Genomic DNA, 17,333 nt, shown 5'->3' on the forward strand with positions numbered 1-17,333 from the left:
ACTCTAGCGCAGTATCCAGTCTTACAATTTGAATTACATGGATTTGTGCAAATGTCCCCAAAAAATCCAGGCTTGCATCCGGTTGAGCATACTCCGGTGTCTCGATTGCACTTTCCACCACATCCTGTACTGCAGTTCTTAGAACAAAAAGGTCCGTAAAATCCAGTAGGACAGTCGTTCGTGCAGTGGCCATCGTTCCGTTCACAGGTCTCAAGATAACAAGCAGAATTACATCTCTTGTCACATTTTTCTCCAAACCATCCAGCATCGCACGACCCGGTACAATTTCCTGACTGTCTTTCACACTGACACGCTCCGCACGGAGACTCACAACGATTGTCATAAAATCCGTTAACACATCCGGTTGTACACGTGGCGTTTACGTGGTAACAGCTTTGTCCTACACAGAAAGGACTACAGTAATTTTCACATCGTGTTCCCCAGTAAGCATGACGACATCCTCCAAAGCAGCTACCGGTGGTTCCGTCACATGAATTTACACAATTAACGCTACACTGGTAACAACTACCCCCTGCACTGTAATAATTGCTGTCACACCGATCACATTTTGCCCCAGTCCAACCAGTATTACAGCCGCTGGCACAAATTCCAATTGATCCATTACATGTTGATCCTGACGTCACCGCTCTACATCCCTGGCTACAGGGTTGACAAGTCGATGATACGGGGAAGTAACCACTGTTGCACTGTGAGCATGACGACACACCCGATGCCTCTATGCATGTTTGACAGTTTGTTATTCCACAGTTTCCTGTATTCGGTTAGAATTAATAGAAAAAAGAACTGAAATCATGATAAATATATAACATAGAAGTAAATTAAATGCTTCATTGATGATCTTTAGGCCACATTTACTTAAAAGATTTGCACTGAACTAAACAAGCCTTTTTCATATAGGATAAATGTCGTCAAACAATGACATAATAAGGCTACAGATGTATGAGACTGAAATTAATGTAATATGGCATGTCAAACATTGCAATATTCGATCTTTTCCATTTGTATTGTATAATTTTTATAAAAAAAATTCAATATGCATTGTTTAATTTTATTGGGCTAGTAATTTTGACATGGTGCAAGTAGCTAGCCCGTGCACGTGGGCTGGTACATTTTTATTTTATTTCACACCCCAGAGTTTAAAGGCAGTTTTCAAGAAAGATATTTTCTATCGCCCATATGACAAGCCCAGACACTTGTAACGCACCACGAAATGGTCAAACTGTTTTGAAATTCAATCAATTAATGTGAAATCGTGTATTTAAAAAGCCTAATAAAAAAGAAATCATACCGACCCTATTTTATTTCAATATGCCACAAAAGTCAAACATTTTTTGTTCGGCTTATTAAAAGGAGTAAAATTTCATAATCTTGCTTATTTTTCCTTTGTAACTACAGGTACAGGTATATTTAATTTTTGTTACATTTTTAATGTTAAAGGCTGGTATACACGGTAAGATTTGTATTATAAGATTTGTATTATAATACAAAATCTTATCGTGTATACACTCTTAATACAGTGTATCATAAGATTTTTCGAATCTTATAAAACTGTATTAAGAATAGAGCATTGCTCTATTTCCTAATACAAGTCTTAACTTACCTATCACTTTCAACCAATGAAATGTAATGACACAAGGGGTTATCCTATTTTTATCATTACTAAAAAAAAGCACATGGTAAATAATAATGACCGACTTTACAAGTAAAGACATGGAAAAACTCGTGGTTTTATGGAAAGGGGAAGAGGACTCATGGAATAGATAAAGCAGTGCATAGTACGATGATAGACACTCCTATCAGAACTTCATACTCCATTTTTAGCTCTACTGGTCAGAGACCAGAAGAGCTTATGTGATAGTAATGCGTCCGGCGTCCGTCCGTCTGTCTGTCTGTCTGTCTGTCTGTCCGTCTGTCTGTAAACAATTTTTCAAAACGCTACTCCTCCTACATTTTTAGTCTGATTTCAATATTACTTGGCACACAAGTAGACTACATTAAGATACATAGAATAGTGCATCGGTTTTTGATTTCGATGAACGGTGTTGCCATGGTTACTAAAAATAGAATTTTCTGTGAAATTCCTTAAAAACACTACTCCTTCTACAGTTTTGGTCTGTTTTCAATATAACTTGGCACACAAGTAGACTACACTACGATACATAGAATAGTGCATCAGTTTTTGATTTCGATGAACGGTGTTGCCATGGTTACTAAAAATATAATTTTCTGTGAAATTCCTTAAAAACGCTACTCCTTCTACAGTTTTGGTCTGATTTCAATATAACTTGGCACACAAGTAGACTACACTAAGATACATAGAATAGTGCATCAGTTTTTGATTTCGATGAATGGTGTTGCCATGGTTACTAAAAATAGAATTTTCTGTGAAATTCCTTAAAAACGCTACTCCTTCTACAGTTTTGGTCTGATTTCAATATAACTTGGCACACAAGTAGACTACACTAAGATACATAGAATAGTGCATCGGTTTCTAATTTTGATGAACGGTGTTGGCATGGTTACTAAAAATAGAATTTTCTGTGAAATTCTTTAAAAACACTACTCCTTCTACAGTTTTGGTCTGATTTCAATATAACTTGGCACACAAGTAGACTACACTAAGATACATAGAATAGTGCATCGGTTTTTGATTTCGATGAACTTTGTTGCCATGGTTACTAAAAATAGAATTTTCTGTGAAATTCCTTTAAAACGCTACTCCTTCTACAGTTTTGGTCTGATTTCAATATAACTTGGCACACAAGTAGACTACACTAAGATACATAGAATAGTGCATCGGTTTTTGATTTTGTTGAACGGTGTTGCCATGGTTACTAAAAATAGAATTTTCTGTGAAATTCCTTAAAAACACTACTCCTTCTACAGTTTTGGTCTGAATTCAATATAACTTGGCACACAAGTAGACTACACAAAGATACATAGAATAGTGCATCAGTTTTTAATTTTGATGAACGGTTTTGCCATGGTTACTAAAAATAGAATTTTCTGTGAAATTCTTTAAAAACGCTACTCCTTCTACAGTTCTGGTCTGATTTCAATATAACTTGGCACACAAGTAGACTACACTAAGATACATAGAATAGTGCATCTGTTTCTGATTTCGATTAACGGTATTACCATGGTTACTAAAAATAGAATTTTCTGTGAAATTCCTTAAAAACGCTACTCCTTCTACAGTTCTAGTTTGATTTCAAAATAGGTTGGCACACAAGTAGACTACACAAAGATACATAAAATAGTGCAATGGTTTTTGATAAGTACAAACCAGTAGAGCTACAGTCTCGACAGAGACTTCTGGTTATTATTTTGACAGAGAGAGAAATATGACGGGGAAAACACGTTGGAAGTATGTAGTTTATTTACAATCTTATAAGATCTGTATTAGCGTGAGTACAAGAAAGTATTATGATACAAAAGTATTATAATACTTGTATTATACTACAAATCTCATCGTGTATACAGGCCTTAAGATGAATCATTTTAGTCTTATTTTGAATATTTCTATTCATTGAATTTTATTACTATATTTTCCAAATTTGAGCTTTACGTATTTTAAATCTTAGAATTTATACCTTTTTAAACGTATAATTAGTGTATGATGACATCCATTGGATGAGACTGTATAAACCGAGGCCCCGTGTCACAGCAGGTGTGGCACGATAAAAATCCCTCCCTGCTCAATGGCCCTGAGTGCCGAGCATAGGCCCAAATTTGCAGCCCTTCACCGGCAATGGTGACGTCTCAATATCAGTGAACTATTCTGGAGAGGACGTTAAACAGTATACAATCAATCAATCATCCATTGACTTTAATTTTTCTGTAATGTTTAAGATATACCACATTGTGTATTTAGTGCCAATATTCTACTTTCAATTGTTAGGATTATTTTGAATTTATGAACTTCAGGGGGTATTTTACATTATACATAATACAATACATATATTGTTAACCTCTCTGTACAGATCCCAGATTTTTGTTTAAGAAACATCTTTACAAAATTTAAGCATTTTGTATTTTATTTGTAACTGGTGACTTATGTTTATAAGTGTGACTTTTATGTGACGCCTTGATCATTACAGTATTATTTTTTATAAACTTCTCCGTCCTTTGGATTTACAGGCACGACAGATAGATCCAGGATCTACCTCAGTAGAGCTGACATCAAGGAATTTCACAGGCAAAGGGAGTCATTCCCCCTAAAATATGTAGTCCCCAATAATTTGATTATAACACGCGTTAAACAAGAGAAACAATCGGACGTGTCTGATGTATGCAAATACAAAGATGAGCCCTGTTTGCTTTTCAAAAGCACCGGAACATATTGCTCATTTTCAACACGATACCTGTTGGCTAAATCATGACCATTGAAATCCTTTGTAACAAAATAAATTAACAATATCCGCGAATACAATACAAATAAAAATATCGAAAAATGGAAAATTATAGAATACAAGTAAAAATGATGCCATATAAATGAAAATTTGTCGAAAAAAAAAATTATAGAATGCAAATAAAAATTAAACAATACAAATGGAAAATTGTACAATGCAAATAAAAATATACAATTCAAATAAAAATTATACAAATGGAAAAGATCGCAAAATTCGATGTTTGACATGATGCCATAATGTAATTGATATTATTCATTTGTATTACCTTCTACCAAAGTAAATGTCACAATCAGCAAGAAATTGGCGGTGATGAACTCGATTATTGGCACACATTTCATGTTAAGAAAGCACCATTCCAGTCCTATAGTAGACGGTCATTGATGTTCTATTGGATGTAAAAAAAAAAATATATATATTATGAATTGATTAATTTTAAAAATACATTTCCTAAACTATATTTACCCTCGAGTATTATATTAGGAATAAGGTGTCCGTAAATTATATTCAGATTTCGTTCGCTTAATAATACTCGTAAATTAAAAGTCTTTTTTAATTTCAGTCAACAGTCTCGAATTAGGAAAATAGATTATGGTGGCGGTTCCAGTTGGCGAATGTAAGTTTATGGTATTGTTAATGAAGCTGAAAAACGCAAGCGTTTTATTATTTCATAAAACGTTATTTAGGAAATAAGGTATCATTTTTAGACATTTATCGTGATATAAATACGGGTTGGTCACGAGATTAAATTCCATAAAGTCCGGGCTTTTTGACGAATTTAATTTCGTATTAACCCGTATTTATAGCCTGATAGATGTTTTAAAATGATACCTTATTACTTATATTTACATTTGCGACTTATTCATACTTCATTTTTGCCTGAATGTGACTTTTAACGTGTGAAATGCGTTATTTTCCAAACCCAACGGCATGTATGTAATCCATTGAACGCGCGTGGACCCTTTATGACGTCACAGAAATTACGTCGAACGTTTACTCATACGCACATCTATGACCTCTTAATCCCGTACCTGTATTTATACGGTTATAGATACGCATTGCTTTCAGTAGTGTTTTATAAAGGAAAACATTTGCAAATGTAAATATTAATGAATAATTCCATTTAACTCGAATTTGATGATATAAAAGAGACCGTCATTAATGATTGAAAAAGAAAATGTGACAATTCTTAAGTCGATATTTTTATGGATCGACCTCATCAGTCCTCGGGACAGGGCTATATTTATATATGTAAATATTAAACTTAGATAGAGTTTGTGTACTTGTTAGTTTTACCGAAGTTTTCAGTAAATTAAAAAAAAAATACGTAACACCTTTAATACTTACACAAGGTATGAAACGTATACCAGGTCACCGGGGAACACCTCTGAAGATATTTGAGTATGTCATGTCGTGTAAACAAATTTCAATCGTAAATATTAAACACAAAGCAGCCTTTTTCGAGGGAACCATACCTTACGTCTGTTAATGTAAAAGAAATCTAAATAACCTATATAAACTATTTACATGCTTGGTAACTGGTACATTAGGCGGGGGATGGATGGGGCTATTAATAAACACAAATTGGATAGTTTATAAAATCAGAATTTTTATATACTGCTTAGGGGATCTGAAATTTGCATGGTCTGAGCGAACAAATTTAATTCCAATGTCCATGTAACACAAAAGCATTGCGATTATGAACACATGTATACCAATTGCTTAAAAAAAATGTTAATGTACCGGTAAACCCTTACCTTAACAGAAGGGAAAATGTCCCCGTTTCTAAATGTCGATCTATGTCGTCGATTTATTTGCTTTTTAAATTTTGCATGATGGTTATTCAAGTATACTGACATGCACCAAGGGATATTTTCAGCACAATGAGTTCTATCTGTTTACCGAGACTAAAAGGCCAAAATTATGAAAGCCTGCTTTGCGCAATTATTCATAAAACACAGATACACACATACATTTTCTCTGAGTTATATTTTTCGCATTCAGAGTCAAATTCTAAAATAATGCAAGAGTTAAGGTTCCTGAAAAAGAAAATTTTCCATGTGAGATGTATACGCCAGATTTTTCTTACAAGTTCTGTTAGTTTACAACTGCGTCCAAAACTCGTTGACTGCAAACTCTTAAAAACCTAGGTCCTGTTTCACGGTAGACGCGTCCCAAACAAAAAATACTTAAGTACACATTAGTTAGCTTAACACGACTCCTAAATAGGCAAACACTATTTTCGGTATCATAATGTAATACTAGCAGAGGAGATGACATCATTAAATCACAATATTAATGTCCTTGTGTTCGTTATTTAGTAATTTGTAAAATCATAGCAATTTAATGCCCTGTTCACACGGAGAATTTAATTCAAATTAAACGTAAAGTTAGAGCGTATTTAGCTTCGCTGAGGGTTCACACGGGGAATTAAATGCTAATTAGTTTAATTCAAATTATTTTATTGCGCATTAAATTACTCGCATTAGCTCCATGTGAACGCTAAAATAAGCTTATACGCAGGCGTAAGAGCAAAATTTAGTCAAATACCACTTGTCGATGGTCAGCTATAAGTACTTGTGCTTTTTTGAGTGAAAAACTAAGGAAAATTTTGTTAATCATGAAAATGTGTATACAGACACTTTGCCATTATGTCAAATGAAGCTGCTTCTGCAAGGTGACGTGATTTGCAATTGACGTCATAATAGCCGTGCGGACTCCGGGCTGCAGATCGAGGTAAAATTTTAATTCGCAAGTTTACTTCGCATTAGCTGTCGTGTGAACGCTATTTAATTCGCATTAGTTTGATTCGCATTAATTTACTGGTAATTTAAGCTGTCAATGTGAACAGGGTATAACATTATTTTTAGAATGTTGCTTATCATTAAAAGATTGACTGATTGTATATTGTTTAACGTCCCTCTCGAGAACTTTTCACTCATATGGAGACGTCTATCATTAAAAGAATAATCAATGCAATAAATTCTTACATGTATGCTTGAATTGTCACGGTAAACTTTCTGGCGTATCAGCTGCACAATGTAGACACATTTCTGGCAGTAAGAGGGTTACGAAGTAAGAGTTAAAAGTTTTTTTTTTATATAATAAAGTGTCACGCCAAAGCATGATACGCCCGTCAAAATATTACAATTTTCTTAAACATTGCAAGAAAAAGTGCAAGAAAATCATGGCAACCTTGATTTTAAGATATCCTTGATTTTCCACTCCTTAAAATATTTGTTTATCCATCCCCTGTGGTGTAGGCTTAAATTAGAACAAATATTGCACCACTCATAGATTTCTATACTGATTGTTTTAGACCTTGCCAAATGCCCATCATATTAAACAATATAAAACAAGGGCACCGCTTAGCGGAGCATCCCCTCGCGGCAGGAACATTACTGGTAATGGCAATATCTCTTGAGAGATAAATTCTCTAGAGGGACGTTAAAGATGATAAAGACTGATAGTACAACGTATCTTCTTGAATTTCCCTCTCATGAATATTTTGCTCATATGAACGCTTGCCCTTGAAGAGCTGCTCATTTTTTCCTATAATAGGCAGTGATGGCCATTGAGCAGGGAGGAATCTTTTTGTACAAGCATCTATTGGGACATTGGCCCTTGGTTTACATGGTCTCATTCGATGGACCAGTCTCCGCGTCCCACAGTGGGATTCAAACCTGCAACATTAGGATTAACTCCCTTACTTTTGACAAAATAATTCGTGGAGTGTTGTTATTGATCCAATTTTTTTTTTTACAAAATGCAAAGTGCAAAGCCTCTTGGTTAGGGGGGGGGGGGCATAACATTGATACCTAATTTTGGGTAGTAAGGTTTAAAATAAGGTATTAAATTGTTTTTCAGCTTTTTTTTCTTTAAAAAAATTATTTTTATTAGGGGATGGGGTGTATATTTTTTTAACAAAAATCAAATTGCATAGCATTTAGGTTGGGAGTGGGTGGGGACATAATATGCATATGTAATTGGACAGTTTCCCTTATACCTAGTAGAAACATATCACGTATGCTACATGTACAAGTTTCAGTAATTTTAATTATTTACCTACCGAATCAGTATATTTCACAGTTCCAGGCAATATGCATTTTTTACGTAATGAAAAATAAAAGTGTACATCGAGAGTTTATTTGAACTTGTGACATAGGCGTCGGAATTGAACCGGGGGGGGGGGGGGTTAGCCTCCCACTTTTTGCAAATATACTTATATAGACAATTTCTATGCATTGAAAACTGGGGTTTACCGTTTCTGTTGGTTTAGCCCTCCCCCCCCCCCCCACTACTTTCAATTTAACGTGCACCCCAAAGTCCCAGACACCTGTAACTGTTGGAATTTGGTACTGAAACCGAGACGTTCATCAAATTCTTTTAATCTGGTTCTCACAGACTCGACACTGCTTTTTAACTGGTTCTCTAGCAGAAATGATTATTGTCAACTCGTACATAAAATGTCAGGGTTTCGAAATAATGAAAATGCGATATCTGAAGAAATATTTCATCACTGAATTTGAAAATTAATAGGCTTCTTTCTTTTATACTGTCACACAAGTCTGTAAACGCTGAGAGTGATTAATGCAAAGGTTCTCTGTCAGTCTTGCCCACAAATAATTATTGTCAACTCGTACATAAAATGTCAGGGTTTTGAGGCAGTAAAAACGCGATATCTGAAGAAATATTTCATCAATGGACTTGAAAATTAATAGGCTTTGTCGTTTTATACTGCCACACAAGTATGTAAACGCTGAGAAAGGTTAATGCAAAGGTTCTCAGTCAATCTTGCCCACAAGGTAACGAACACACTAACACATACACACATACATATGCACATTCGCGATGCTCTATCCCCTCCGCAACTAGTTGCTCGAGGGGATAATTAGTCTGAACAACCTAAAGTAGTATAAGGGGCCTAGCTAGATACTCATTCTGATTGGCTGAGAGAAATCACGTGATCAGATTTGATTGGTGGAGGGGATAAATGGGTCAACTGAGTGGAATTCTAACCCTAACTAACCCTAACCCTAACCCTAGCCCCCCTAACCCTAACCCTAACTAGCCCTAACCCTAACCCCCTAGCCCCCTAACTAACCCTAACCCTAACCCCTAACTAACCCTAACTAGCCCTAACCCTAACCCCCCCTAGCCCTAACTAACCCTATCCCCTAACTAACTCTAACTAACCCTAACCCCTAACTAACCCTAACTAACCCTAGCCCCCTAACTAACCCTAACCTAACCCTAGCCCCCTAACTAACCCTAACCTATTCCCCTTAAATACGGAGATGTTTACACTGTGTTTTTTTTACATTGGTACGTTGGTACTACGTTTTTTGTTTATGCTGACTATACAGGTAAAAATGCGCCGTGTGCAAAACATTTCAAGAATGTGATTATGACGTCACGCATTCATTCACAGTCTAGCCAGCCAGCCGGTTCAAACTGGATTTCCTCAAAACACTAACAAATAACATAGATTTTGATTTTTTCCAATTTTTATTCACAATGAAAAATGCAAAAAATGATTTTAATTTCCACTGTATCGGCATAAGGGACATTTCTGGTAGGAAGTCTCAAAGAGTTTCTTCACACACTTTTCACAACACGGATATTGCCTGCATTGTCCGCATTTCCATTTTCCATGAGTCTTTTCCTGGTAGCACATCATACATTCTTTCAAGGGTCTGTTCCTAGTCATTTTCATCCATCGGGGAGGCGGTATATTCTCAATTCCTTTCTCCCGGATGAAATATTTCAGGCACCAGCTACAACCACAAGTCTCCATGGAAGGCTCATCATCTTTAAACCAGTGTGGTAATGGCATTTCACAATGCTCGCAAATCGGATAGACTTTAAAATTCCATCCGGGGCAGGGGTTATACACTGTTAATGATTTACCATTCCTCGTATTCTGATCACAGTAATGACAGATATATTTTTCTACATCAATCCAATATAGAATTCTCCACACAAAACTCATGATGGATATAATGAGCACAGGGTACTCCTAGCTCTGGTTTATATACTATAGGAATATTTTAGGGGCCGTGTGCAAAAATATACGTTTTACCTGCGTTTTCTTATATACCTGTTCCATCATCTATAAAGGAGCCGTGTGCAAAAAACTGAGGGTCGTGTGCAAAAGAAATATACATTTTACCTGTGTTTTCTTATATACCTGTTTGCACCCTCTATAAAGTGCCGTGTGCAAAAAGTACGATAAACTTACCTATGCATTGTGACGTCATCCACTGTATAAATACAATGTGATTATCACGTCACACTTTTTCATTTACAGTCTAGACAGCCTAGTCTAGCCAGCCTAACCAGTTTGAACTGAATTTTTTTACTGAAAGACAATAACAAATAACACACAATACAAAAACATGTGTGTGTTATGTCTGTCAAGTTATAACACCAGGTCACTTTTTAAAAAAACTTAGAATTTCTTTTTAAATTTTTTAAACTTTTTTTAAAATTAACTTTAAATTTTTTATCTTTTAACTTTTTTAAAATAACTTTAAATTTTTTTTTTCTTATAAATTTTTTTTTTTGGTAAACTCCCATGTGGTTGTAATTGGAAGAAAACTTATAGTTTTTAAGAAATAAAATTTAAAAAAAATCATGTAATACCACATCAGTGTTATGTTATTGTATGACTTCATCTTTTATACATTCGGGTTCGGGGTTTCGGGCGGCCATAGCGAATTTCAGCAAGATTTTACCCCAGTCAGGCCAGTGAAAAAGGCTTGTAATCCACAGTGTAGGTCGTTTAAAGTTGTTTCACATTGTTTATGATTGTGATTATGTTATTGCTCACCTATATGTTTAATGTCAGTTATGCTAAATAATCCATTTCTGTGTAATTTGAGAGAATGTTTTGACATGTGGTTAAAGTATGGCGTGCTATTCATGTTATCATTTAAAAAGTCGATCCTAAATAAATCTGTCTTAAAAAATACATTTTACGAATGACATTTAAAATGATTGATTAGAGTATAGGTATCCATATATAAGAGATATTATTTTGCATTACATTTAAACATGTTTTTCTGTCCTGTTTGTCTGTCAATTGTTGCTTTACTTCCTTTGTAAAATGAGGTTAAATTGAGTATCACTGAATATTGTATGCTTTTTTTTCAGGATCAGCTAAGATGTTGTTTCACTGGATTATTTAATTGGGCATATAATTGAATAATTCTGGTAAGTTTGTCTTTGTTTTGTTTACATTTCCTATGACAGACATATCTTTGCATTTAACCATGATTTATATGTAAAGTTCTGTTTTGAATGTAAATACTATATTTATCCTCATTTCATGTGATTTACACTTGTACATGTATAACCTGCATGTAACTCAGAGTGTATTTAATATTTCTATGATGGGTCATTCTATGATTAAATTTAAATCAGAAAAATGTTCTCTAAATTTTGGTAAAATACATGGTATCTTTTACATTTCTGTCCCTTTTGTCTGTAAATTATTGCTTTACTTACATTGTAAAATGAGGTTAATTGTGTATCACTGAATTGTATGATTTTTTTCAGGATCATCTGAGATGTTATTTCACTGGATTATTTAATGGATAGACTTATTGGGGCATATATTTGGATATCTCTGGTAAGTTTGTCTTGTTTAAATTTTTTACATTTCCTATGATGGCCATCTTTGCATTTAAGCATGATTATATGGTTAATTTAATTACTGTGTAATACTTATGTGATCTGTTGTCTCTAACTTACATTCATATAAGCACACCCTTATTTAACCTAAAATATATTAACACATGATTAAGGGATCTTCAGAATATTAATAAGTCCTTTTGTATAAATTATATGATTTAATTTCATAATTCATTATGTATGTTACCCATGGCCATGGAATTCAGACTTACTGAATGGTGATCAAAGAGATATTAATTAGGAATCTAATAAGAGAAAAGGAGGAATTTACAAAAGATTAATCCTAAGTCATTTACTTTTTGTTTTGATTCTAAATATGTGGGATATATGGCATACATATATTTTCATTTTCACTTTTGTTTCTTAGTAATGAGCTTTTCAAAAAATGAAGGACTACATGTTGTACTGTGATGATGCTAAAAAAGATGTATTTTTCTGTATGCAGTACTGACAGATATTAAACCAAAATTGAATCTGCTGTTAATAAAAAATCTTTTAGTGTCCAAATAATTAATTTGATAATCATTTTATTTGTGATATCAATACAGTAATTATGCTTTTTTTATTATCTAAAGATAACATGATGAACTTTCTCATCTGGAGTTAATGTTAAAAACAATTTGTTTTGAGATTAAAAACAAACATTTTCATGAACATTTTATGGCATTGTACATGTTTGTTCAATTTTTAAACATGCATTGTTTCACACAGTACTCCATCATATTAACAAAATGGTTTTATTTTCTATACAGTCATCAACATAGAAGATATGTATTGTTCCTAACCATCTATAATCAATTCTCTATGAAGTTCAGACTGTCTGCTCTTCCTTTGGAAATACACAGTTAGTCAACCAACAAAGAAACACACAAAACTTGAAGGTAAAGTTTCAATGAGATACAATTGTAATATATATTTATTTATTATTTTATTTTTTTTTTTACATATGCATGTTTATAATATTGAATTGATATGTAAATGATATATTTAAATAAAAAGGGCTTGGTGGTCATGGTCATGTTTAGACTATATTGATCTCCTTTAGAAGAAGAAGAAGAGCTCCATTTCAATATATATACAAAAATGCATGATCAAATTTTGAAACTAAAATGTATGAAAGTTTTCTTTGCCAAATGATAGTTAACAGCTGAAGATAGCATATCTAAAGAATAAGTTAAATATGGCTAATTTGTAACCCCCCCCCCCCCAGTTCCTTAATATCATAGTTGGTAAAGATAGCAAGTTTTGACTCCAATTGCTGATGAATTCTGAATTTCCCATTTAATATTAACATTATATCACAGGGAAAGAATACTATAATGTAGCACATCAGGATGACCAGAAAAGAAATCTTAATGACCCTCTTAACTATGTATAAAGACTGTAACCTTATATCTGATGTAAGATAATCTGATTGTGTGGAATTAAAATTCCCTGGTGTTTCTACTACCCAAGATCTTCTTATGAGTGCATGGGACTGTTGTAAACCTTCTCCTGTTTATAAAAAAAAAATATATATATACCTTGGAGCATGACACTTTATTCATAAAAGGTACTTTCAATATCATTTCTATGAGTTTTTGTTCTTTCTTTTTAATAATCTAGTGTTATATTTCATTTAAACCCATTAATATGTATGCTTCCAAAATCTTAGATCTGTCTGTATAGTTTTTTCAGCTCTTTGAACACAAATACCCTGATTCAATCTTTTGAGGTAAACATGATAGAGACATCATAGATGATTATCAGAGTGTGTATCACAATCTTAACCATAAGGTCAATTTAAATGGTCTAAGGCACAACAAATGAAAGTGAAAACTTTTTTTTTTATTAGAATACATAATTTTGTAATAAACAAATACTGGAAAAGTTACTCTCATAATAAGCCTTAATGTCCTCCAAGAATTCAGTTTGGACTTCCTCCATTAATCCTTGTATCTTCTCCAATGGTTTTGTGGGCTAAAATTCATGTGTCTTTAACAACATTTTTTTTCTGACAACTGTTTTCTCTTATCATCTATAAACTTGACTTCTTCTCTAGTCAAAGGTCTTTCAGGGTAATCCAAGTAATTCTTACCCTCTTTTGGTAATAAATGGTTATATTTCTCATTTGCTTCTTCTGCAATCAAGGGTCTTTCTATGTAATCTCTGACAACATTAGGATCACCCTTCTCTGGACTTAATTGATTATATTCTTGTTGAGAAATGATCTCAATAGTGCCATCTTTTTTTATTTTAACGGGTATACCTCTGTCTATATCTTTCCCTGAAAGAACTCTCTTTCCAAACTGAATTTTACTCATTCCTTTACTCTTTTCTTTACTGGAGGTGTTACCCATGGTTAATATGAAAAAGTCAAAATCTTATGTTACACCTTGTTTTTATACCCTTTTTTGTCTATATTTAGAATTCTATCAAGCTTATATTGTATAACAATTTTTTTTTTTCAACTAAGACTTCTTTTTTTTTTTTTTTTTTTCAGGATTCTCTAGTGAGGGCTTATGGAAATGATCTATGTCTACTCTCAGAATGGTGAAAGACTATCAGATTATGCAAAGACTAACAGAATATCCTCTCTTGGAACACTGAAACAAGAAAATCAAACAGGATGGAGGATTTAAGAAGCACATAGATAAATATAATTTCCAACGAATTTAACCAGTATTATCATAGACTGTGGTTTACAGGATGACAAAGTAACAGGATTGTATCTTTTTTACTGTCAGACACTGACTATGGATAAGATGTACCCATTTATTAAACTGAGATCTAGTCAAATCAAGTACAATTGTATTGAAAATATGATTTTCTGATAGCATGAACTCTTTAAGAATTAATTCTCACAGACCTCAAAGTATCTGAATGTGACTTTTATTTTTACCAATTTCTATTGAAGACTGTTGTTATGTATGAGAAGTGTACATTTAAACCTTTTATTTTTCATCTTATTTCTATAACCCCTAGAAATTACACAGATATTCAGATGTTGGATTTAATATTATTATTTAACTTTCCTGGAATGGTAAATATATTTTGTTTGTGTATGTATCATTTTTTAATTTTGAATTTAAAATTGGTCTCAATAAGACCCCCAATAAAGATGCAAGTGTCCCATTATCTGTGGTTTAATAATATCTTGAATATCTTTATCATATCATATTCATCATACTAATTACATATTGAATGTTTGTAGGAATACACCTTGTTGTTTAGGACACTTTGTCAAGGTCAAAGCATAACATTATTGAGATGACTTCTTTGACAATAATTTGTAACTTACAAACTTCACATCATAAGTACACAGATGAAGAATCAATAAGATATTTCTATAGATTTTTTTGGATCATTTACTCCTGGGTAAAAGTTAGTTACTAACTGAGATTACTGATTTGAATCTTGTAATGCAATAACTTAAACATTGTGTGATAACTTATAGACTTTATAAAAATTAGGTGCAAATTCTTAGGAAAGGATTGAAATGTAAATCATATGCACTATGTTCAAGGATGTTTAAAGACTATCACTATGTAATACCTTAGAATTCTGTAAAAAATTTATTATCACTGCGTAGATAAAGACTGGTTGGAATAATTTATGTTTTGAAATAAGGTTTAGGGAAAAAAGTCAAGAATGTGGATATGACTTTTATTCAAATGGTTCAGTTCAGCAAACTCTGGTGATTTACATACCTTCAAACATAAATACATGTAGATAGGTATTGGGAAGACTCCTCTAGATTTTGAAATTTTTAAATCAAAAGTATAGAATTTAAGTTTGAAAGATTAAATGGCAGCATATCATTTGCTTGTGAATTAAAAAATAAATCCAAACATATACATCTTTGGATGATAATTGTAGAATTTTATCAATTCCTGGAGTTCAGTCTTGATATCATCCTTTAATGTCCTTAAAATTTTAATGACTGTCTTTTAGTTTTAGTTGAATTAGTTTCTTTTCTAAATTTGAAAATGACATCATCCAAAGAAGTTCTTCATCTGCATGTTATATGAAGAAGACAATTTTCATCACAGTGACAGAGATTGTTTTGTTAAACATATTGCATTGATGCACAAATATACTTTTAGATTTTTAATAGCTAGAGTTCATATTTCTTAATATGGAATGCTAAGTACTGTTGATTTCAATTTTTTGTGAACAAAGACATACTAGTAGAAAAAAAAATGTACATGATGTGTTAGAAAAGCATGTGTAAACCTGATGACTTTATAATTGCTGATTAAATCAATTATGAGTTTCATCTTTGTTACATTGTAAACATTTCTAAGTAGTGCACACATCAGAAAACACTTAAAATTCTGAGTATCAGGGTTTAACACAACAATTCCAAATGATTTTTGGACGCTTTTTATGTATCAATAAAAAAGACAAAACAGAATTTTTGTTCACAGATGTTCCAATGGACAACAACCACAAAGAAATGATTTGATATGTTCTCTATGTGATTCATGTAAATGTATTTTAAAATTGTATCCTAACATTTATCTTTTGCATAAATACATTTTTTGTGGAGAATTTCTCATAACTTTGAAAAAAGTAGTCTTATTGTATAATATGGTTAACTTAAAATTTTGTAGACTTAAAAGTTGTACATGATGTGTTACACATCTTACATATGTAACCATTTCATTTCAGGGCATTCAGCATATATTGTGGTTTTGTCTTAAATTTGTTTGTTCATGTAATCAATAATTTGAGAATACTCAACTCAAATTAGGTAATGCATGAGAGAAAAGGTAAGAAAATCAGGTTTAAGAAATGATTTTTACTATTTACAAGGGGTTAGTCTATATATTGAATCTATAAGTACATTTAGTCTATACACTTAAGGTATTTGTTTATGAAATAAACTTGCATTTGAGCATTTTTAGACAATTGTAAACATTACTTTAACCAGTTTAAAAAATGATTAGATTCACTGTTAGCATATAATTCCTTGTAAAATAAATGAGAAAACAAACAATTTTATTTGAGTCAGTTTTTTTTTTTTTTTTTAAATGTAAATAAGAAGCATTGGAAGTTGGGAATATTTCACAAAGTTGATTGAGCATAATTCTCACTAGGACAGTAGGAGTATAATGATTTAAGCATTAAAGAAACCATTTCATATTTCAATATACAAACCATGTTTAGTCAAGCAGTATATAGTTTACTCTTGCCAAAAAGTAAATGGTATCTCTATTCAGGGTC

General features: G+C 32.7%; 1 long non-coding RNA gene across 3 annotated transcripts in view; it reads left to right on the forward strand.

The window, feature by feature from the left end:
- Positions 1-17,086, forward strand: part of LOC134256800 (uncharacterized) — a 101,957-nt gene extending 84,871 nt beyond the window's left edge. For 2 of the 3 annotated variants that reach the window (XR_009989797.1, XR_009989796.1), the window contains 3 exons: positions 11,991-12,063; positions 12,878-13,006; positions 14,608-17,086. This is a non-coding gene — a long non-coding RNA (uncharacterized LOC134256800). Of the gene's footprint in view, positions 1-11,183; positions 11,206-11,585; positions 11,646-11,990; positions 12,064-12,877; positions 13,007-14,607 lie in introns of those variants that run through there. The other variant, XR_009989798.1, reaches the window with a different exon arrangement.
- The last annotated feature ends 247 nt before the right edge of the window (positions 17,087-17,333 follow it).

Source organism: Saccostrea cucullata, unplaced genomic scaffold (genome assembly GCF_032062105.1).
Source record: "Saccostrea cucullata isolate Sc308-1 unplaced genomic scaffold, CSIRO_AGI_Scuc_v1 ctg4073, whole genome shotgun sequence".
NCBI classification, from domain to species: domain Eukaryota; kingdom Metazoa; phylum Mollusca; class Bivalvia; order Ostreida; family Ostreidae; genus Saccostrea; species Saccostrea cuccullata.